A 25,268-nucleotide genomic window follows, 5' to 3' on the forward strand; every position below is an offset into this window, starting at 1 on the left:
AAGAAAACTACAGCAGGGAGGATATGTGCTAAGTCAAACAAATAAAATAAAATGGCTATTAGAAAAGTATGACATGCTAGGAGGTAACAGTGCATTAACTCCTATGACACAAAGCTTCCAGAATGATGTAAAAACAAAAAGTGACACAGAACGTGACCAAGGAGTGTACCAATCAGCTATAGGTAGCTTACTGTATTTATCCCAATGGTCAAGGCCAGATATAACCAGTGCAGTTAGCATTTTGAGTCAGCACACTTCAGCACCCAAACAACAACACCGGTTGGGGATTAAAAGAACATTAAGATATTTAAAAGCAACAATGGACCTAGGATTGAAGATTAGGCCCTCTGGTGACTTATCATTGCAATGCTATCTATGTAGATAGTGACTGGAGGAAATGATATGCGGAGCAGAAAATCAAACTCAGGGTTTGTGATATTGTTTGCCGGCACTGTAACTGGACGGAAATCCAGAAAACAACCTTCAGCCTTGCTGTCAACTGCTGAAGCTGAATTCATAGCATTGTTTGAGGCATGTTCTGAAATAACCTGGTATGTTCAATTGCTAAGGGATGTACATATCAATGTACAAGGAGCTGAATCAGTGTGAGTACATTGAAGACAATTTTGCATGCATAAAAATGGCAACAGGAGAACGTATCAGAAGCAGAAGTACCCATGTAGATATAAAGTACTGTAACATCAGGGCGGCTGTAAAAGATAAACTGATAAAGTTACAGCATTGTTCCATTGACAACAATATAGAGCATTCAGGTTAACAGCTGTTCAGCTTTAAGTGGGAGGAGTGTCAAGGTGATCATTTAAGAGCTGACCAGCAGATGCAGTGATGGGAATGAGTCAGTAGGGTCTTTGGCTGTTGTCTCTTTAAGAGGCTGTGTAAAAAAGGGGAGGCTCTGCTAGTGTGTTTCTTCTTCTTTTCCCTCTCCTGCTCTATTTGCTGTTTGCTGGATTCTGCTCGTAGCACGTGTATGTATATTGTTCCTAGCGATGCTTGTATAGCATTGTAGACAGTGTAGATAAACCACCATTTGTTACAAACCACTGTTTGCTGTGTCTGCTCCTGGGTTTTCACACGCAATAGGACTGTGGACGCTCTGACAATATCCTGCATTCTCAAAGTGTTTATTTCTGTTGAAATTTTACTCTCTTTTTCACTTCTATAAACCACCTTGCCACACTATCCCATCCATCCTGAGGCCACTGTACAGTCAGAGCAGTGCTAACCAGACAGGTGGAGAGATGGGAAGATGCTCATGAAAGAGGTTGAGGAGGAAGAAGAGATACATAGTGTCTGTACAAATGTGGTCCAACTCAGTTCAGATTGGCTCAACAGTCTCCTCCCCCCCTTTAGAGATGAAAGCAGAACTTTGCTTAAACTGAGGGGAACCGGTTGGCTTGATATAATGACAAACACAACATTTTCTTGATCATCCCTTTCTAACCTCTTTCTTTTCTTTTCTTTTCTTTTTTTTGAAACACTGCTATAATTATTACAAAGTCCATATTTAATGTGGATGTATGATTGTAGCTCTTTCCTAATAGGTGCCTTCATTGAATTAGCGCAGCCTGAACCCCACCACAGCAACTCAAAAAAGGAGGCCTTGCATATGTTTTCTTTAAAGCCTAATCAGTGTGGATTCCTTTCAGAGTTCCCACATGCAGAAGGACTCCTGTGCATTAAACCACTACAAAAGAAAAACGGGGAATCTGAGATTATGGCAGACCGAGGAGCGGGACTGGAACTTGTTTGTACACCGATGCATCATCGTTCAGTATCGTTTTTGAAGTTTATAATGCTATTGTTTTCTTTGCAATAGTCTGCTCTTAAAGATGCTTGTCTTAAAATATCAGAAGTGCTTAGAAGAGCAAATTATCTATGCTGGGAATCTGTACTCCTGGGTCTCTCTCTATCTCTCTCTCTCTCTCTCTCTCTCTCTCTCTCTCTCTCTCTCTCTCTCTCTCTCTCTCTCTCTCTCTCTCTCTCTCTCTCTTTCTCTCTCTCTCTCTTCCTCCCTCCCAGAGCCAAGGTATCTCTGAATATCATTTGCCAGGTACCTGTAATCTGATTTCTAGAACAGTAGTGCACTTCTTGTTATTCACAGCTGTAATCATGTTGAAGCTGTCAAGTGTTGTCTCCACATTTTCAATTTACTTCTCAAACTAAATCCCTCACTCCTTTGTGTGCTGAGGCTGCTGTGGCCTGGAACTCATCTAGTCATTTAGTAACATCTTCCAGATTTATTTTAAACTGATTAGATGCTGCTGAAGAATCAAATTCTCTCCCCCGGATAGTACAAAGCCTTGACTCAACAGACCTGGCTCCCAGCCACTGGCCACGGGAAGATGCTGAGTTACATCTTTTGACAGCCCAACTTTAATCCTGGCCTTCCTGAATATTCTGGGGGGGGAATGAAATAAAATATACCACGGTGTGACTGAAGGGATGACACAATTAAAGGCAGGGAGAGCAAAGGAGAACTTAGAAGTGGAAGGAAGAAGGTGGACTCTTTAATTAAATAGCTTTTTGCACTGGCAGTGTGGAGGAATCAGTGAAATGTGCCCCTTGCTAACATAGTCAGTTTTAGCTACTTTGAAGACAGTCACTGAAACATCCTGAATTATTTTTTATTTAATTTCTGCAGCTGTCCACCTCAAACAAGTAACACTGCATGATGAGCAATCAAAACACAATTAAAAGCAATTACAGTAGTATGAAACATGATGCCTCTTTGACCACTGTTTTCAAGGATTATTTATTCATGTTTAGTTGCATCAAAGACACAGAGATCAGGTGAAATACTCTTTACAAAAGCTGAGCACCAATGGCCTGCTGAAGTATTCCAATCAAACATTCCAGGAGGCAAATTGGACTGGTGATGTCTTCAGATTTCTCCAAAGAAAGGACATTTCTCCAATTGTTTCTCAATGATGAGACTTTCTCTTAAAAGCAACAAGAACATTGCTATTGAAAAAGTTCCAGAGAAGCAGCTCACGGGGATTGGACTGAAAAGTCTATATTTCCATGCCCACCAGGTGAATCAGATAGGTATGCCCACACAATTATAAGAAATAGCTTTGAATAGTTAAAGAAGCCTTCCAAACAATTAAGCTGCTTTCACATTGAGAATGAGTGTTTCCCTTATGCCAAACTTTAAAAGCATTTTATGAATGCCTTGCCATAGCTCAACCACATAATACAAGGAAGGAAGGAAGGAAGGAAGGAAGGAAGGAAGGAAGGAAGGAAGGAAGGAAGGAAGGAAGGAAGGAAGGAAGGAAGGAAGGAAGGGAGGGAGGGAGGGAGGAAGGGAGGAAGGGAGGAAGGGAGGAAGAGGAAGAGGAAGAGGAAGAGGAGGAGAGCAGCATACTAGAGCAGCATGGGTTATGTTTGTATGGTGTAGTAAATATGTTTAGTATATTTCAGTAAAGGTAAAATGAGGACCCAGATTGTTAGGGGTAATATGCTGAATGTATAAACTGATTAGGGGGGGGGGCTGTAAAGCGCTATGAAGCAGTATATAAGTCTAAGTGTTAGTGCTAGTGCTATTTCAGTTATACTGTCTTACACACAATACAAACAGAGGGCATGGGAAAATAACTCCCATTTTTCTTTTCCCTTACTACCTGTTGCAGTGCATAGCAGAAAAAGTGTAGTCTTTAAATTGCACAATTTTCCATTGTCCTTTTATATATCCAAAATACAAAAATTATGCAGGTAGGATTTTTATTTGTCTTTATGATTGTACATGTGCACGTATTTTCCTGGTCAACAAACAATAAATTAAACCATCCCAATAGTCTATGCCACTATCCATTTATTTCATTTTAATGATCAATTTTCATTTGGATTTTTCCTTCTATAAGAGCTTTTACATTTAAATAGTTCTGAAACCACTTGTAACATCAGCATGAGAAATGGAAGAGAAGATGCCAAACATAGCAAACTATACACAAAAGCATTGATATTTATAACCATAAATAATACAAAATAAAATACCATTGGAAAGCTGTCAGCCTTGAGCAAAAATCCAAGAAGAAAATGCAACAGAACTAAACATTTGTGAAAAGTTGCAAATCTGTACTGAGGCTAAGCAAACTGCTTGATGTCAATCCGGATTGACATCTCCTACTCAGAAACATATCCTAAGGATGACTTAATTGGCCATTCTCAATTCAACCTATTCTTATGAAGTTCCAGTGTGTAGAACAGAAACCTGTGGCACCATTTGTCCTACATTTTTTCACACAGCCTTCTGTTATGGGAGGAAACTACAAGAAAAGCAAAGCTCTTTTCCCACCACCATTCTTGGTACTAGAACAAGAAGTAGGATTCCCATCAGATATTTACCCATTAAAGAGAGGAACTCCTCCCCCAAGCACTTTGTAGTAGTTTTTTAGGAGAGGATTGTGATGTGACAGCATGTATGTACAGAAGTTTGCTCCATAGGTAGACAGTCTTTTCAACCTTGAGGCAGTGGTGGGATTCAAATCTGTAAACAACCAGTTCTCTGTGTGGATGCTGCTTTCAGAAGTCCATTCTGAGCCTGGGCAACAAAATATTAGCTACCGGTTCTGCTGAAGTGGTGTGAACTGGCTGAACCCAACCACTGCCTTGAGGGCTTCTCTGGTTTCCAAATTAATGTGAGAGGCTTGCATGTACCTGAGAAATATTTTGTGCCCATAAAACATCCATCACCACCCCCTTGATATGGAAAGTGGGGAGGCTCTCAAGTTTTAAAAGACCATCTATTCTTTCATTGGAAGAATGGAATAAAATGTTTAAAATTAAATGCCGTATGTATTTTATAAAGCTAATCTTATTCAGAACAGAATCTGGAATGGCAGGGCCATATCTGTGATGCTTTTCTCTCTCTTTTCTTTGATAGTTAATGTGAAGGACATTCATGAAAACATGAAGGAGAATCATGGTTTGATTCAAATAGGAAGGGAGACGTGGCTTGCCGGTTTCATGAAGACCCCACCATGGAGCAAAAGAGAATGGAATCTACTGTATTTTGCCATTCAGTGGTTGGTAAAATGGATAAAGAAATGTATGATGGGTGGATGGAAATTACTTTTTTAACCACTTCAACTCGATGGGTACTAAGTTCATAATTATTTCTAACTGATAGAAGAGGATGGCATTTGAAATTATGTTCTTTAGAGTTATATGATTTCTTTTTCCTTTTCCTTTTCTTAGGTTAAAAGGAGAGACAAGGACACACTGTTTATTCACTATTACTTGATAAAAGGGGAATCAATGGACATGGCGCTTAGTGATCACATGATCTTGCTTCCAGGAATTGAATGGAAAGAAAAAAAAGATGCATGCTATCATGGACCTATAGGTAGAAGCGTCAGGGACAATGTCATTCATATTTCTACCCCAGCATCTCAAAATACCTTTTACTTTTACAGTACACTTGAATAACAAAGAAGACTGTTATGTATCGTGGGTTGACCGGTCAGGACAGATGACAGGACGTCGAGGTTTCAGCTAAAGCTTTATTGTGGTTGAACTGAGGAGTCTCCACAGCTCAGCTCCTTTAAATACTGTTGCCAGCAAGCCGGTGTCCAATCCACATCCTTAAAAGGTCCCGCCAGAATGGCCTGACCAATAGGACAGGAGTTATGACGCCACCTGTTGTTGCCGGGTGTTACACAGCTGATGTTCAGCTGAGCTGTCAGTATAACAATGCTTAACACTTATATTCAATATATAACATTCTCTTCCCCCCCCCCAACAAAAAGCACAACAATAACAATAATAGCTTCTTCTTTCTTGTGAATGACCAATGACCTTACAAAATCCTGCAGATATGCTGGGGGCCTGCGGATTCTGTTTGAACGTCTTAATGGCAACTCTGCCCTTCCTGAAGACTGGCTATGTTTTTCCCTGCTAACCTCTGGTCTGGGATCGGGGTCCCCCAGCTGTTCCCCCGGGTCCTGGGATGCCTGACTAGTGTCTGGTCTGGTATGCGTGGTTGGCATATATTCTTGTGAGGGCCCTTCAGGTGTTATAGTGGTTGCTGGGCCAGATGTTGACTCTCTGATGTTGGCCTCACCCTCAGGCTGGTTTTCTGGGGCCCGTTTTCGTAACTGGTCTAAATGTCTTCTAAATTGTCGGCCCCCTTCCCCCTCAATAACATATGACACAGGCCCAGTTTTAGCAATCACCACCCCTTGAACCCAAAAGTCCCCTGTGGAGTAATTTCTGGCCCACACATGGTCCCCCACTGTCAATTCCTTCATGGTAGTTCGTTGTTCCACTTCCGCCGCCACACGGTCAGGGTGTAGTCTGTCCAGTTTTGTCTTGAGGCGTCGGCCCCAACGCAGTTCAGCTGGGCATTTGCCGGAGGTGGTGGATGGAATGGTGTGTTGACTCAACAGGAATTGTGCCAGTCTTTGATGCCAGTCTCCGATGATAATCCACTTCAGGGCATCTTTTGTTGACCTTACCATGCGTTCTGCAAGGCCGTTAGTCTCCGGGTGGAAGGGGGCAGATGTGATGTGCCTAATCAAGTTGGATCTGTTGAAGGCCTGAAAATCAGCAGACATAAATTGTGGGCCGTTGTCTGACACAATGACATCAGGTAGGCCATGTGTAGCAAAGAGACCCTGCAGCACCTGTATGGTTTTGGACGTGGTCATGCTGGACACGGGCACTACCTCTAACCATTTTGAGTAACTGTCCACAACTATGAGGAAAAGGTGGCCTTGAAAGGGGCCTGCATAGTCAATGTGGATTCTTGACCAGGGCGTAGAAGTTGGTTCCCATTTATACACTGGGTGGTGTGGTTGCTCGGGCCTGGTTTTTTGGCACTGATAGCACCCCGCAACCTGCTGTTCAATTTCTTTGTCGAGACCGGGCCACCAAACATAGCTGCGGGCCAGAGCCTTCATCCTAACAATGCCTGGGTGCCCTTCATGTAATGCCTGCAATACCTTAATTCTCAGTTTGTCAGGGACTATAACCCTGCTACCCATAGCAGACATCCTTTATGTGACGATATTTCATTTCTACGGGTAAAGTATTGTTGGAAATCCTTCCCTGGGCTCTGTGCCTGCCAGCCTGATGCCACCCAAGCTGCTACTCTGCTTAAGATTTTGTCGTTAGCTGTGCTGCTAGCTATATCCTTGGCTTGGAGGGGTGAGTCTGGGAGGTCCTGAATGGTAATGAGATTACAGGCTGGGGCTGGGGCTGGCTCAACAATAGACAGGGGCAGCCTACTTAGTGCGTCAGTGTGCCCCATGTCTTTCCCTGGTTTGTATTTTAAGTCGTAAGAGTAGGCAGACAGGAAGACGGACCAACGTAAAACTCTGGGGGATAGTATCTGAGGAGTTATTTTGTTGGTTGTGAATAACCCCAACAGGGGTTTGTGATCAGTGAAGATGACGAATTTCCTACCATACAGGTAGTCGTGGAACTTCTTAACCCCTGCCACGAGGGCTAATGCCTCCTTATCTATTTGTGCATACAGTAGTTCCTTTCTGCAGGTGTAAGTGTCCTGGAGTAAAAGGCAATTGGCTTTTGCTCCCCTGAGTCTTCTAAGTGACTGAGCACTGCGCCCACACCATATGGAGAGGCATCGCATGCTAGGCATACAGGTTTCCCTTCGACAAAGTGAGTGACAGCTGAATTTCTTGAGAGCAAGTGTTTTAGAGTTTTGAAGCTATTGTCATGTTTTGTGGACCATTTCCAAGGGGCGTTTTTGTCCAGCAACCTATGCAGAGGTTCTGCAATAGTTGCCTTATGGGGTAAGAATGAATGATAGAAATTAATTAAATCTAAGAATGCCTGTAATTCTGCCTTATTTTTAGGAGTAGGGGCCAACTTGATAGCTCTTACTTTTGAGTCAGTGGGGTGGATGCCCTGTGCATCTATCCTAAACCCTAAAAATTCGGTTGATCTTACCCCAATACAGCACTTTTCCTTTTGTAATTTTAAACCGGCAGTCCTGAACCTGCTGAGTACTGCTCTTAACCTGTCAGCTAACTGTGTCTCCGATTCCCCGGTGATCAGCACATCGTCAAAATACAGGCACACATCAGGGATACCTTTCAGCATTTTTTCCATGATTTCCTGGAAAATTCCCGGAGCTACAGCGATTCCGAATTGTAAACAATTTACGTGAAAGGCTCCCTTGTGTGTGACAATTGTTTGAATTTCAGCTGTTTCGAGGGAAACCGGAAGTTGCTGATACGCCTGCGCCAAGTCGAGCTTGGCAAAGATGGCGCCGGACTGTATCGCTGCGAGGACGTGTTTCACCGAGGGGACCGGGTAAGCATGCGGATTCAAGGCCCGGTTTACCGAAGCCTTATAATCCACGCAAATTCTTATTTTACCATTTGGTTTTAGGGGGGTGACGATAGGCGTTTCCCATTCCCCCCCTTCTACGGGCTCTAGAACTCCCTGCCCCACTAATTTATCTAACTCGCTTTCAACTTTCTCTTTTAAAGCGAATGGGACCCTTCTAGCTTTAATTCTCACGGGCAGGACGTCTGGATTAAGTCTTAATTTAACTGGGGGCCCGGTGTATTTCCCCAACCCCCCCAAACACGTCTGTAAACTCGTTACAGACGGAATCTAGGTTATTAGATTGGACGCTGTTTATTCCCCCTAGCCTAATGCCCAGGGCCTGGAACCAATCTAAACCCACTAAATTTGTCCTTTTCCCTTCGGTTATGAGAATTTCCAGCTGACCCTGGAATTCTTTATAATTGACTAGCACAGTGGCTTATCCTCTTAGCTTAATCGGGGAACGTTGGAAGTCCGTTAGTTTAATTTTGGTGGGTGCTATGCCAATCCGCTGCCTGCTCTTAGAACAAATTAGGGAAAGGGTTTCTGATGAAATTAAAGAGACTGGCGAGCCGGAATCCACTTCCATTAGGCAAGGGATTCCCTCTATGCTGACAGTAATTTGGATTTTAGGTTTGAGCGGGGGGTGGATCGCTGACTGGCAAGCCACTTCCAAATTTTTTATAAACTGGGGTGCCTGGGTCCCTGGGGTTTCTAGGGGGGTACTGGTACCTGCAGGCTGCTCGTCGATGTCATTTACGTTGTCACGGTTTCGGGCTCGGTAGACGGATTGTATGTGGCTGGTTTTACCACATGCATGGCATTTGGCCTCGCGGAAACGGCAGGATGCTCTGGGGTGATTGCCCCCGCAGCTGGCACAATTCTGGCTGTTCCTGCTGGCGTTGCGGCTAGGGACTCTCGAATTTCTGTTGGTTCCAACCAGCTTCTTTTGCGTTTGGATGTGGTCACGGCGGTTCTTGAACTTCTCCAGCCTTTGTAAAATAGCGTCGATTTCAGCTTTATTGGCTTGTTCTCCTTCTCCGCTGTCAGCAGCATTTTCCTGGTGCACGGAGCCGTTTGGGTTGTTGTTATGTCTGAGCGCATTTTTTTCGTTAATGGCCTCCTGAGCCATTATTTCGTTGATTACTTCTGACAGGCTCAGGGTTGGTTTGGCTATTATTTTTTGCTGGAGGTGATCATCACTCAGGCCGAACACAATTCGGTCTCGAATCCGGTCTTCCAGGTCTGGGAACCTGCACATTCGGGCGGCTTGTCGCACGGCGGCCACGAAATCCATCACCGATTTGCCTGGAAGCTGGTTCCTCTGGATGAATTGGAGTCACCAGTAGATTTCGGACTTCTTAGGCATGAAGTGTTGGCTCAATTTGCTGATGAGGTTAGCATAGGGTAGTGTTGAGACAGGATCTGGGATGCAAAGCCCGACAGCTACATCGTACACAGCTGGCCCGCTAATGCAAAGCAGCGCCGCTGCCTTCGCCTTGTCTTCTGTGATTTTATTCACAAAGAGATACCCCTCGACTTGTCCCAAGTGGGACTCCCACTGTCCTGGGTGGCGGACATCGAACTCACGGATGTGTCCGATTTGCGTCATTCTGTCCTGGTCTGGTTACTGCTCTTACCGGGAAGGAATCGATCAGGAGAATTTTCTCTTCCCTCCTTTCCCGCGTTTGCTAGTGCTTCAGCTCTAGTGACTCAGCTAGTGCTTCAGCTCAACAGCAGTATCCCATCCTTGTCGCCACTGTTATGTATCATGGGTAGACCGGTCAGGACAGATGACAGGACGTCGAGGTTTCAGCTAAAGCTTTATTGTGGTTGAACTGAGGAGTCTCCACAGCTCAGCTCCTTTAAATACTGTTGCCGGCAAGCCGGTGTCCAATCCACATCCTTAAAAGGTCCCGCCAGAATGGCCTGACCAATAGGATGGGAGTTATGATGCCACCTGTTGTTGCCGGGTGTTACACAGCTGATGTTCAGCTGAGCTGTCAGTATAACAATGCTTAACACTTATATTCAATATATAACAAAGACAATGCTTTAAAATCCTTGGACTACTTCATAATTCTGTGCATTTGTAAAATCCTGTGATAATGGAGAGTTTTATATCCAAATATAAAACGTACATCTCATAATCCATTCAACAACTTTTCAGAGCATCAGCTTCTCTATCACTAATACGTGCCAGATTATCCATATTTATATTTCTATTACTAGAAAAATATGACAGAATTCTGTAGGAAGAATAAGTATATAGATCATCACCGCAATGGGCCATTAGCAATTAAATATTTGGGGCAAAATTGTGAACGGTGAACACATTTTTACTATTTTTGGAGAAAATGTTTTCATTTATTCCTTTCCTACCCACCCTCAATGCTAGAGAATATTCCTATATTTTGTTGATATTTTATTAAGAAAATGCTGGTGTCCAACATTTATAATACCAAGGCATCTTTTTTTTTTTTTTTTTTTTGCCCAAGATGGCGACGGACGCAACCTAAGCTTCGGGCGCTCTTCGAGGGCTCCAAGGAATTCGCTTAGGGAGGCCCACGGTATGGACAGGCGACTCTGGGGGTGGGGGAGTTAATAAACAGCTGCTGGGCGCTATTCTTTGCGGCGCTGAGCCCCCCCCCTCCAAACTAGCGGCGCTGGAGAACTGCCGCCCGCCGACCTGTCGAGCTCTATTATGGCGCCGAACGCTGTTGCAGCGCCGTGAAGCCCGGGACGCCTTGCCTGATTTTTCTCTTCTGCCGGCTTGCCGAGGTGACTCTGGGGATTGGGAGGACTCTGGAACAGCTGCTGGGCGCTGCTCCTCGTGGCGCTGAGCCCCCCCCCCTCCGAACTGTCAGCTTGCTGCTCTGAACTGGCGGCTCTTGAGAACTGCCTGCCTGTCGATCTGCCGAGCTTCGCTATGGCGTTGAGCACTGCGACAGCGATGTGAAGTTTCGGGATGCCTTCCTTGCTTCCTTCTTCTGCCGGCTTGCCGTGGCGTCTCTGGGGATTGGGGGGATTTTAAAATAGCTGCTGGGCGCTGCTTTTTGTGGTGCTCAGCCCCCCCCTCCGAGCTAGCGGCTTCTGATTTGAACTAGCGGCGTTTGAGACTTTGCCTGCCTGCCGACCTGCTGTTCTCCGCTATGGCGCCGAGAAGCCCGAGACGCCTTGCCCTGCCTTCCCTCTTTCTGCCTGTTCGCCGTGAATACCCTCTGCTTGTCGGAGGGGCAGCGGCGACGATCCCCACCGGTCAGAGATCTTCTTATGATCACCAGCTGGCTGACGCCGTTTTTGGTGGCGCGGAGCCTTTTTCTCCTCCCGGATGGTGGCTGCAGATGGTGGGCCTGGTCATCGGCCCCGGCGGACATGTTGGCGAATTCCCGGACTTAATACATCTGCTGGGATTGCCTCCCTCCGCCGTTAGAAGATTGCCTGGACTGGCGGATGGACTGGTGGCGCTGGCCGGAGATGCGAGGATTGACAGAGGCCTGGCCTGCCTGTTCTTACTTTTCCGGCTGACAGGCAGGCATTATGGCTTGCTCCATGCCGGATGGGAACTAAGATCCCTCCTATTGATAGTCCAGTGTGGCCGGGACCGGACCGTGGTGGGAGGACGGTTTTGGACTGGCCAGTAACCACCTCACTGGTGTGAGAGACCAGTTGGGGTGGCCCTGGCTCAGGATCCCCTTTTCGCTCTCTGCTCCTGATTGGACTCCTCAGCCGGAGTGAGAGGACGACTGAGGTTGTCCCTTGGATTTCCATCTCAGGTGAGAGCTGAGATGGCTTTGCAGACGAGCAGAGGTGCCTACTGGACTTTTTACCATCTATACACCATCATGGAGCGATCCTTTGGACAAAACATCTGCCCTAAAAGACTATCTCAGCGCAGTATGATTTATTACTCCGAAGCGGACTTGTATGCCCTTAGGGCAGTTCCTGCCTCATGGGCGCGACCTGTCGCCTGTTTCCATACTCCCCTTAATGACGATCCCAAGTTTTGGGATTCCGAGAGGTGGCTGGGCTTAGATAGGGGCCTCGAGTCAAGACATGCTAAGAGGCCCCTGATAAAATTTTTAGCCGGTTATTTTAAGAGGTTAGGGAGGGGGAGGGAGGGGGGGGTAGGGAGGGAATCTTTAACCGGCACTCAGTCTGGTCCTGTTAGAGGTCCTGACGGGACGGGGTCGGGGGAGGTGGCTGCTGGTTCTGGGAATGTGGGGGTGGGACTTCAAATCCCCACGGCGATAGGGAATGGCAGCAGGTGTTTGCGCGGAGGGCCATATCAACATCTGGGATCGCGCCCCCGCTATCTCCGAGCGGTGGCGCGCTCCGACCCTCCGGTTAGCACCCTCTTACCCGGGGATGAGGGTGATCAGGCCCCTGAGCTCAGGTTGGTCTATTTTAACGCTAGATCCGTAGTTAACAAAGCTCCCCTCATCCGTGATCTGATCGAGGAGGAACGTGCGGATCTAGCGTGCATCACGGAAACTTGGTTGGGTTCGGAGGGAGGGGTGCCTCTCACCGAGTTATGCCCGCCAGGTTTCCGGGTGCTGCACCAGCCACGGGCTCAGGGCAGGGGTGGTGGGGTGGCAGTGGTTATTCGGGAGACTTTGTGTCCCCGGGAGGCCACCATTGTCCAGATGGCCGGGAGTGAATCCCTCCTCTTGAGATGTGGTCCTCGGGTTCAGTTGGGCTTGTTGCTCACATACCTGGCGCCCAGCTGTGTGGCAACAGCCCTGCCTGAGCTGCTCGACACCCTCTCAGGGTTGGCGGTGGAGTTCCCCAGGCTTATAGTCCTGGGTGACTTCAACCTGCCATCACTGGGGGGGTCGTCGGAGTTAGCTCGGGAGTTCATGGCTTCCATGACAACCATGGGCCTGACCCAGGTTATTGAGGGCCCTACTCACGAGGGGGATCATACTCTCGACCTGGTGTTCCTGTCTGGACAGTGGTTGGATGATCTGGGAGGGGGTTCTCCGTCCATCACCCCTCTGTCATGGTCAGATCATTACCTCCTGAGGCTGGTTTTCCATCATGCCATCCCCCGCCGCTGGGCGGTGGAACCGACCAGGTGGTTCCGCCCCAGGCGCCTAATGGACCCGGACCGGTTCCAGAGGGCGCTTGGGCCGATACCTATCACCCTTACCCACAGCCCAGTCGATGCTCTGGTGGAGGCCTGGGAAACGGCTGCCACCAGGGCACTCGACTGTGTTGTACCCATGCGACCTCTGACTCGGCGCAGATCCCGCTGGGCTCCATGGTTCTCGGTGGAGCTCCGGGAGATGAAGCGTCGGAGACGAGGTCTAGAGAGCGGTTGGAGATCCAGCTGATCCAAATCCGACCGATTGCAGTTAAGAACCTTTATAAGGTCTTATCTTGCGGCGATAAGGACGGCGAAGTCCAACTACTTTGCCGCCCTTGTCGCGTCCGCAGATAATCGCCCGGCCGCCCTGTTTAGGGTGACTCGCTCCCTCCTTAACCAGGAGGTGAGGGAGGATCCCTTGCAGGGACGAGCCGAGGAGTTCAGTCATCATCTGACGGACAAAATCGCTCGGATCCGGACCGGCTTGGACTCTGACTGGGCAGAGTCTGATGTGGAGGAATCAGGCGGTCTTGAGCAGGTTATCTGGACTGAGTTCGACCCTGTTTCCCCTGATGATGTGGACAGGATCATGGGGAGACTGAGCTCCACCACCTGTTTGTTGGATCCGTGCCCCTCCTGGCTAGCTTATGCGGCTCGGGAGGGAACACGAGGCTGGTTCCATGCAGTAATAACTGCTTCTTTGAAGGAGGGTGTCTTCCCTGCCGCCTTGAAGGAGGCGGTGGTGAGACCCCTCCTCAAGAAGCCTGCTTTGGACCCGGCTGTTTCAAACAACTATCGTCCAGTCTCCAACCTTCGTTTTCTGGCGAAGGTTGTTGAGAGTGTGGTGGCGCATCAGCTCCCTCTGTTCCTGGAGGAAACTGATTATCTGGACCCGTACCAATCGGGCTTCAGGCCCGGACACAGCACGGAGACGGCATTGGTCGCGCTGGTGAATGATCTCTGGAGGGCTAGGGACAGGGGTTGCTCCTCTGTCCTGGTCCTATTAGATCTCTCAGCGGCTTTCGATACCATCGACCATGGTATCCTGCTGCGGCGTCTCAGGGGGTTGGGAGTGGGAGGCACCGTTCTACGGTGGTTCTCCTCCTACCTCCAGGGCCGCTCGCAGTCGGTGTTGACAGGAGGGCAGAGATCCTCCCCGAGGTCTCTCATTTGTGGAGTCCCTCAGGGGTCGGTTCTCTCGCCTCTCCTGTTCAACATCTATATGAAGCCGCTGGGCGAGATCATTCGTGGTTTTGGGGTGGGGTATCACCAGTACGCTGATGATACCCAACTTTTTCTTTCCACCCCGAACCAACCCAGTGATGCCCTCTCCGTGATGTCCCGGTGCCTGGAGGCGGTTCAGGTCTGGATGGGGAGAAACAGGCTTCGTCTCAATCCCGCCAAGACTGAGTGGCTGTGCATATCGGCGTCTCGGGTTAACCAAGTTATTCCACCTCTAATGATGGGGGGTGAGGTGTTACCCCCCGTTGATAGGGCTCGCAACTTGGGCGTCCTCCTGGATTCACGGCTCAATTTTGAAGATCACATAGGAGCCGTGACCAGGGGGGCTTTTGCACAGGTTCGCCTGGTGCGCCAGTTGCGTCCCTATCTGGACCGAGACGCCCTACGCACAGTCACTCATGCGCTTGTGACCTCCCGTTTGGACTACTGTAACGCTCTCTACATGGGGCTGCCCTTGAAGGCCACTCGGAGGCTTCAACTGGTGCAGAATGCGGCCGCGCGAGTTGTAATGGGGGTTTCCCGATACTCCCATGTAACACCTCTACTCCGCGAGCTGCATTGGCTTCCGGTTGCCCTTCGGGTGAAATTCAAGGTGCTGGTTATTACCTATAAAGCCCTACATGGCCTGGGTCCGGGTTATTTGAGGGAACACCTGCTGCCGGCATCAAACGCCCTTCGCCCAGTGCGCTCCCACAGGGAGGGTCTGCTCAGGGTTCCGCCGGTGAGAGATTGCCGGCGGGTGACACCCAGGGATAGGGCCTTCTCAGTGGGAGCGCCTGCCCTCTGGAACCAGCTGCCGGTGGAGCTGAGGACTGCTCCCGACCTCCGATCATTCCGCCGGGGCCTGAAGACCTGGCTCTTTGAGCTCTCGGGCCCAGGCTGAGGAGAAAATTTTAACTGGGGTTTTTAGTGTACAGGGTGAATTTAATGCTTTTTAATTGGTTTTAACTTTTGTATGTTTTTGATTTTTAATTCCCTGTAAACCGCCCTGAGTCCTCAGGGAAAGGGCGGTATACAAATGCAACTAAATAAATAAATAAATAAATAAATACATCTATAATCCAACATTATAGTAAACTGCCCAGAGTTACTGAGAGTGAGTTGGGCAACCATGTAAATTTTCACAAATTAATAACAAACAAACATTTATAATTCTAAAACATCTCTGAAGTTAAAGCCTGGAACTTGTTCCTGGATCTCGGATGAAAGAAAGACCTTCCAGGTCCTGGGTTGTCAGTTGCTACTGCTAAATGTCAGGTCTATCTATTATAAAACCACCTTCATTTATGACTTGCTACTAGTACTGTATTAGACATGGCTGGGATGGTGTGTGTGTGTGTGTGGGGGGAGATTCCGCTTTTTGAGATGTGGCCAGCTGAGGTTTTGGTGTAGCATCACTCAAGACCCCAGGGTAGGGGTGATGGGATGGCAGTGGTCTTCCAAAACACTTAGAAGGCATCCAGTGGTACTGTTCCATAGGCTGTCAGGTATGAGACCCTATTTGTTAAAGTGGTCTATAAGAGAGATTAGTTGGGACTATTGCTATTGTACCAGCCTCCCTGCTACATAGCAAGTATCCCTGTCTGAGCTTCTTGGCTCTGTGGCTAGGTTGTGTGGCAATTCAACTTGTCTTCTCTGGGGGTGGGGAAGCTCAGAAATTCATCTAGGGGATGACACATTAATGGTAGTTATACATCTAAATGGGGTTTAGTGCTGCTGGAGCAAACATCATGTCACTATGTTATGGATTTGGGGAGACATTGTTTTTCCCCCCTCTGTCCTATTCTGGTCACTCCCTGGTGCATCTCCAATTGTCTGGTACCCTTCTCCTCTGCGAGGAGACTAGGCCTATTAGATTGGCCCTCCCCAGGGCTTCTGGAGTATTATCCAGCCAATGACACAGCTGTTCTCTTATTCCAGTGGCCACCACCCACAGGGTTGCTGTGAGGAATATGCTGTGCATCTATCAATTAAAGTTATTCAGATTTGCTCTGCACTGGATTCTGGCCTTGGGGCAGGACCAGCAGAAGCTATTGGGTTAAGTATTTACATGGTTATCTGGGAAGAACGTGATCCTGTTGAATCTGAGGAGTCCTTGTAGCTGTTGGTTTAGCCATGTTTTGTTTAGACCTTGTAATGTATATAAACACACATGGACAAGGGTTATTAGCAAGTTATAATCGTTTAATACTATGAGGTAAACACCACTGACAGGGAAACACGCGGGAACTTTGACAGCTGTCAAAGTTCCCCGCCAGAGCGCAGGCGCAGCCATTTTGACAGCTCGCGGCTGTCAAAACACAGAAGCCGGCTCACCACGCGGAGAGAAGAGCTGTCAAGACGCGACGGCGGTGATTGGCTCAACTAGACGTGGCGCCAAAAGAAACAAACCTGATTGGACTACACTGACAGCCGCCGGCTATAAAAGCCGGACAAGTTATACTGTTCTTTGCCTTGCTCTTAAATAAATCCTAGTTGATTAACCTGTCGTCCAGAGTGGTCCTTCAGCCACTTCACTGGCGACGAAGGTGGGATCGCTCCGGAGCTGAAGTCACGGCCGAGGAAGGGAAGTCCCGACCAAGAGCAGTCACTGGAAGTTTTAACTTCCGAACGGAGCGAGACCAGGACCGGACGACATGGCCAACTTTGGGCGTGTGAGGGAATTCGATACCCGCCATCCGGAGAGATGGCAGTCACACCTGGGGCAGGTCGAGGGCTTCCTCCTCGTCAGTAAAATTACCGACAACCGAGCAAAGGCCGCCGCCCTCCTGTACATCAGCGGGCCCCTGGTATACGACGACGCCGTCGGGCTGTTCAGCCCGGTGCCCATCACTGAAGTCTCCTACGCGGACCTGGTCGACCAGCTCAACAAACATTACATGCCAGCTCGCTCGGAGCTGTACTGGCGAGTTCAATTCGCCCAGAAGAAGCAGCGACCGGACGAGCCCGCAAATGACTTCATCGCAGGGGTCCGGCATGCCGTTCGTAACTGCAGCTTCCCAGATCTGGAAGACCGCATCTGGGACCAAGTGGTAATAGGCTTAAGGGACGAACGCCTCCAGAAAAAACTTACATCAAAGCCCAACATGAGCCTAGCCGAACTTACCCGAGAAATAATGGCCTACGAATACAACCACAAGAAAAAACTGACCACATCAACACCGGAAAGTCAAGCAACCGTATACTACGAAAACGCAACCTTTAGTGACGACGATGAGTCAGTAGACTTCACCGACGGAGAGGCCCTACAACGCAGGATGGAGCGACGACAACAGCGAAGGAACAATGCCCCTGACCGCCAAAAAACCAGAAACCCTCTGCCACCACGACACGATCAACGGGCTACCTGCGCCAGCTGCGGGGGCAACCATGCCAGGGGCAGCTGCCGGTTCCGAAATGCAAAATGTCACAATTGCGGCAAAACCGGCCACATCAAGCCAGTGTGCCGAAGCCGGCCCCGCAACAATGTGCATGATCTGGAGGCCAACCCCCCAGGTAGGCCAACCACCCATGACAACAGGGGAGGAACACCGGGGGGCCTAGTGGGAACTATAGACAAGGTGCACAGCTTAAGCCCGAAAGTAAAAATCAGGGTAAAAATTCAAGGAGTCACCTGCAACATGGAGGTGGACTCCGGGTCGGCAGTCTCCTTAATGTCGTTTAAAATGTATCAGGAGATCTGCCAACGGAGTAACAGGGAAATCCCTCTTAAAAAAACCCAGGTCCACCTAGCAGACTTCCAAAAAAAACCCATTCCACTAGAAGGGAAGGCTAAGGTCGCAGTTGAATACAAAAAAATTAAGGGACCCCCTAGAAGTCTTAGTGACTCCAGGGAACCGCACCAATCTAATTGGGCTGAACTGGTTCAGCCCCCTGGGCATCGCCATTACTGGGGTAAACACAGTGCAAGCCTCAAGCCTCGAAGCTGTCTGCAACAAGTATGCAGACGTCTTTGATGGCACTCTAGGAAAATACACCGGGCCCCCCATCTCCCTAAAATTAAATCCAACCATCCAACCCATTAAGATAAAGGCTAGGAGGGTTCCATTCGCCCTCAAAGAAAAAATAGAGAACGAACTGGAACGCCTCGTAAAACTAGGGGTACTGGAACCTACTGAAGGGGGAAGCTGGGAGACCCCAATAGTCACCCCAGTTAAACCTAACGGGGAAATTAGATTATGTGCAGACTATAAAGCGACCCTTAACCTAGCTCTAAGCCCCCATGCTTACCCGGTGCCAGCGGTGAGGGATGTCCTCGCTTCTATCCGCTCCGGTGCCATTTTCACAAAACTTGATCTCACACAGGCGTACTTGCAACTGCCTGTCACAAATGACACCGCGGAAGCTCAAACAATTGTCACGCACCGCGGAGCTTTTAAAGTGAAAAGACTTCAATTCGGCATTTCGGCAGCTCCGGGTATCTTCCAAGGTATCATGGAGAAAACCTTGAAAAGAATACCCGGGGTCTGCCCCTATTTCGACGATGTCCTCATCGCCGGAGATAACGAAGCAAACTTAGCTGACAGACTGTCAGCTGTACTGAGCCGGCTCAGAGAAGCCGGTCTCAAATTAAAACGAGAAAAGTGCTCCATTGGAGTCACAGCCACAGAATTCCTAGGCTACAAAATAGACGCCCAGGGCATCCACCCAACTACAGAAAAACTAAAAGCTATTCAAACAGCCCCCAGCCCGAAAAATAAACAAGAACTCCAAGCCTTTTTGGGATTGTTAAACTTCTATCACGCCTTCCTTCCCCACAAAGCAACCATAGCTGAACCCCTCCACAGGCTCCTGGACAAGGGCACTGCCTGGTCCTGGACCAGAACGCGTGAAAATAGCTTTCAGTCATTGAAAAAACATTATTTGTAACAGCTCAACTGTCACACTCTTTAGAGAAGACACACCAGTATGCATTGCTTGCGATGCATCTCCCTACGGAATTGGGGCGGTGCTAAGCCACCTATACAAGGATGGCACCCAAAGACCTATAGCCTTCTATTCCCGCACACTTTCAAAAGCTGAAAGAAACTACGCGCAGATCGACAGAGAAGCACTAGCAATAGTCGCAGGGGTAAAAAAGTTCCACGACTATCTCTATGGGAGACCCTTTACTATATTCACGGATCACAAGCCCCTGCTAGGAATATTCACCTGGGACAAAACAACCCCACAGATTTTATCACCAAGAATACTGTGCTGGTCCACCTTCTTGTCAGCTTATTCATACAAATTAATGCACAAGCCAGGGAAAGAATTGGGACACGCAGACTGCCTCAGCAGACTGCCCATTCAAAGCAACGACACTGACCCAGCTCCTGAAGGGCTCATACTGGCAATATCCCAACTTCCAGAATGCCCCCTTTCCGCCAAAATCATAGCAAAAAATTCAGCCAATGACAAAGTCCTGAGCAGGATTCTTAGGTGGACAACCACGGGATGGCCAGCCAAAAACCCACACCCACAATTCCAGCCATTCTATAACAGACAAAACGAAATGTCATCACACTTGGGATGCCTTCTGTGGGGGAACAGAGTAGTGATACCAGACAAAAACATAGCACAAACCCTAGACACCCTACACGAAGGACATCCAGGCATAGTTAAAATGAAAGCTCTAGCCAGGAGTTATGTATGGTGGCCAGGCATAGATAAAGATATAGAAAAACATGTGGGAGGGTGCTACCCCTGCCAAGCAACGAGAAGCGAACCACCCCAAGCCCCAGTACATAGATGGGAAACAACAAAAAACCCATGGTCACGCATACACCTAGATTTTGCAGGACCAATCCAAGGGCAGAGTTTCCTAATAATAGTTGACAGCTACTCAAAATGGCTAGAAGTAATTCCCCTCAGGAAAACCACTTCAGCAGCCACTATACAAGCCCTTAGGAAGGTCTTCGCCACCCACGGCCTCCCAGACACCATAGTGTCAGACAATGGACCACAATTCACTTCTCGTGAATTTCAGATGTTCGCTACGAAGAACTGTATTAGGCTGGTCACTTCTGCACCGTTCCATCCATCGACGAACGGGATGGCTGAAATTATGGTGCGCTCAACTAAAGAAGCATTTAAAAAGTTTGTAAAAGGGAACTGGCAGCGACGACTCAGCCAGTTCCTGATGGCACAACACACAGCTCCCTGCTCGACGACCGGCAAGACACCAGCGGAGCTAAGATGGGGAAGGAGGCTGATAACACGGCTCGACAGACTGCATCCCGATACTTATACAGCGGAACTGGACCACCCCCCCACCCCGCACATTTAAACCTGGGCAAATGATCTGGGCACGATCATACACATCCAAAAACAAATGGGTCCAAGGGACAGTGTTACAACAAATAGGACCCATTTCCTATGTAATACATACGCCAACTGAAGGCAACTTGCGCCGGCACATAGATCAGCTCAGGCCAAGGCAACCACAACACCACACAGACCTTCCCCCACCAGACGGCCAACCCCCACCCCCCCTGGACATAATAGCTGCACCAGAACAGGAGGAAGGGGAACAAGAAAACATACCGCCGCCGGAACATGGAAACGCACCTCCCCAAAGACGTTCTAACCGAAACAGAAGAGCACCAGCATATTTACAGGACTATGAATGGGCCGGCTCCAACAACCAACAAGAGGGTAGAAACAATCCGGGGGAGGGGTAAGGGGTGTAATGTATATAAACACACACGGACAAGGGTTATTAGCAAGTTATAATCATTTAATACTATGAGGTAAACACCACTGACAGGGAAACACGCGGGAACTTTGACAGCTGTCAAAGTTCCCCGCCAGAGCGCAGGCACAGCCATTTTGACAGCTCGCGGCTGTCAAAACACAGAAGCCGGCTCACCACGCGGAGAGAAGAGCTGTCAAGACGCGACGGCGGTGATTGGCTCAACTAGACGCGGCGCCAAAAGAAACAAACCTGATTGGACTACACTGACAGCCGCCGGCTATAAAAGCCGGACAAGTTATACTGTTCTTTGCCTTGCTCTTAAATAAATCCTAGTTGATTAACCTGTCGTCCAGAGTGGTCCTTCAGCCACTTCAGACCTCCTGGATGATCAAGCTGTCTGAAAGAGAATATGTGATTGGATTTGGGTGGTAGATAATTGGTTCTTGAGTGAAGAGATCTTCTAGCTCTTAAAGAGGTGATGGTCTACCTCCTCTTTGAAGGACAACCACTTGGCTCAACTAATCTGTACAGCTCTCATCTGGCCGTTATCCTTGCCAAAGTCATTAGACATTTATTAGCATCTCCCACTAGGAGGGGAGGACCATGGCATGCAGACAAGCTCCTTCCTGGAAAGGAGGATGTGCACAGTAAGCAATATCAACAGTTGAGAGCTAGCCCTGGAGAAAGCTCTTGGTAAGAGATGTGGTGGCTGGCTGTAAGAGCATCATCGTGTAAGTTGGAGATTGCTAAAGAGAAAGAAGGAAAAGGAGAAAGTCACATAGCCCATGAATAATAGGCACTTCCAGGAGAAAGGGCATGACATGGTGAGCTGAGGAAAGTAGACAGCAGTTTGGGCTGTGTGGAGGAGAAAGGTGTATAGTAGCTGTAATCAGCAGTTAGCAGATTAAATCTTTCCAGCAAAAAAGTGACCGGTGAGAGAAAGGGAGGCAGAACTGCTGTTTTTGCCAGCCTTTTGTTAGGGTTAGGGAAAAGAAGGGAGGAGGCAAAAAGAGAAGAGATTTCAAGGTAATAAAAGACTAAGTTATAAAGCAATCAAAAGAGAAAAACAACAACAACAAAAAAAACCTGTTAGCCAGTGCTAGACAATCAGGGAAGAGGAAAAACAGAACTTGCCGAACTGAAGTGAAGTGAAGAACAAGAGTGCTTGGGCAGAGAAAGATGTTAAATACTGAAGCCTAATTAAAAGGAATGGTTAAAATATGATATATAAACATGTCCTTAGAAATAGGAAGAGACAAAGTTTAAAAGTGGCAGAAATAAGAAGCCCGTGCAGTCAGTATGTGAACATGCATAATGCTTCACCCATCTTTCAACAGTAAAACTCTTTTTGTAGTAAAATCTGATATCAGGCCTTATAGCCATCATCCTTCCCCTCCCCCAAATAATAATAATAATTAAAAAAAAATACTACGACAGCTTCCCTTGGAGAGGACTTAGAAGCTACTCTTCGGTTAGCCAGCTGGAGCATTCAAATCCCGAAGTCACTCCATTGATTACCAACATATTTCTGAATCCAGTTCAAAGTTTCAAATTCCTCTATACTGCAGCACTACCAAGCTATATTAGATACTGCCTTAGCAAATCAGAATCTGCCTGTCCAATTTGGACATCTAGAGAAGCCTCCTAGTGGCTTCCATCTTTTAAGGGATTATAGGCCAGATGACAGATTTGCTCAGCAGGGGCCTCACTATTTGGAATATTTGCCACCATTTGTACTTATGCTTCCAATATTGCTTTTTTTTGCAAACAAGTTAAAGCTATTAAAGCTTTTTTAAAAAAATGCTTTTGTCCATAATTGTCCATTTTGCTGCCTTGTCTGTGGGGTTTTAGCTTATTTATGTTTGTATTTTTTTATATGAGGCAAAATGGAGTGTTGCTAGAATTTAATATTTGCCTTTTCAGACATGAATAGGTGAAGCTTATTTAGACCCTCACAGTCTTCAAATACTAGATGAGGACTCCTGCCCTGAAGTGGTGGGTAAGTAGGTAAGTGGATGGACCTGCATATTTTCAAAATTCACTCAAACTGATGGACCTTCCCCAGCAGCTTCATGCTGAGGGAAACAATATGAGGGAGAAAACAGAGTCCTGCCATAGCCAGGAGTCTTGACTATTCATCCTCTATCAATGACTAAAATGTTCCATCATGCAGGATTTCTAAAGTACCCAGATTCTGTGTAAACTATAGCTACCCAAACCTCAGTCCTCCAAAAGGATAGCATGAGCAATAGTATTGAAACCCCTGAAATTCAAGTAGGACCCAGAGATCCATGTTCTCTCTGTCCAAATCCTCCACTGGAGATCAAGTAGGACCCAGAGTTTCATGTTCTTTCTGTCCAAATCCTCCACTGGAGATCAAGTAGGACCCAGAGATCCATGTTCTTCCTGTCCAAATCCTCCCACAGGACCAACCAATGATATTTCTCTCACATGTCAAAGTCTAAAACCTGACTGGAAGACATGCAGATAATTCACTTCATCCAACTGCAGCTGTTACCTTGCCCCTATCATTAAAACCTTCCCTAAAAAGACAAGAAATCCAACATAGTCAGATCAAGACATGGCTTCTTCAGGATGGAAAACACAAGGTCAAAAAAGCACTCTGTTCCTTAAAGAAGTATTAGCTACCTCTAACTGACCAAATAAGTCAGAAGTGGCATGGATCCAGATGGTATGAGATTTAGTACTTACCCAGACTGATTATAACAATCTAATATCCTATTTAACCAATACCAAAGCAAGAGACAGATCAAGTCTGGATTCCTGCCTCCAAAGAAGAGCTTCTAGTCACTTACATAGACTGATTTGAGAAAGAGGAGTGAAAATAGACCACTATGTATTGGTTTCAGTTTTGAAAACTAACAGGCCCTGGAATACTTTCATAATGACTTCTCAACTTTTATTGATTGATTGATACATACATACACATATTACATACATACATTTATACGTACATATATACACTTAATTTCTGTAGCCACCCATTTCAAACAAGTGTTTCTAGGTTGTGGACAATCATAAAATCAATTAAAACAAAATATTAAAAACCAATATTAAAAACCAAATATTATTTCTCTACAATAAATTTCCTATATTCAGTACTTCCTGAATATCTGTCCTCTTATTAATTGTTCACAATCTAATTTGCTATAACAGGACTGATTTTACAGTGAAGCCTGTTCAGATCTTCTGATTCTACATGCTGAAATGAATGATAGATGATTTTCCTCAAGAGCAAATATTGTGATTTTATCAACAAGATACATTGCAGAGAAGTCACAGTGGGTTTTAGGAACATTTTCCTTCCTATCCTCCCCAAACAGAATACTGGCCATCGTAAACAACTACTGATGCAATAAGAGTAAAGTACTAATTATTCACTACTATTATTATTTCTACAGTGCAGGTCCTAACCTGGCCATAGTCCTTTGCTCAATCTTATTTACTGTTCATCTTCCAACACTGTTGCTCCAGGTATCTCTTCTACTGCTTCATTTCTTGCATCTACTTGCAGTAACAAGGAGTGTTCACAAATAGTGGACAAGGACAAACCATTATATGGCTGCCTGTGTGAATTGGACCAATTATCAACTGGAAGAAGCTTATGACCATCATGAATTCCTGAGCTAAACACAATCCCATACTCAAATATGGGGACTGAAATTCCCAGCACAATCAATCAGGGAGAATCTGGTGATAAAATAGAGAAGCTGAGACATGCAACTTCCAGGTAGGAGATTAGAGTGGTCAAAAGCATTACTCCAAGCTTGTCTTTAGACGTCAGCTTCATATTTGTGCAAAGGCATCCAGTGATCAGGCAGAACATTTGATATTAGCATTGGTCTCACCTTTGAAACAACTGTATTAAATCTAATAAAGGAATAAAGTAAAATGTATGATAATCATCACTATCCCCCACGTTTT

The sequence above is a fragment of the Vipera berus genome (genome assembly GCF_964194415.1).
Source record: "Vipera berus genome assembly, chromosome: 1".
Classification (NCBI taxonomy): Eukaryota; Metazoa; Chordata; class Lepidosauria; order Squamata; family Viperidae; genus Vipera; species Vipera berus.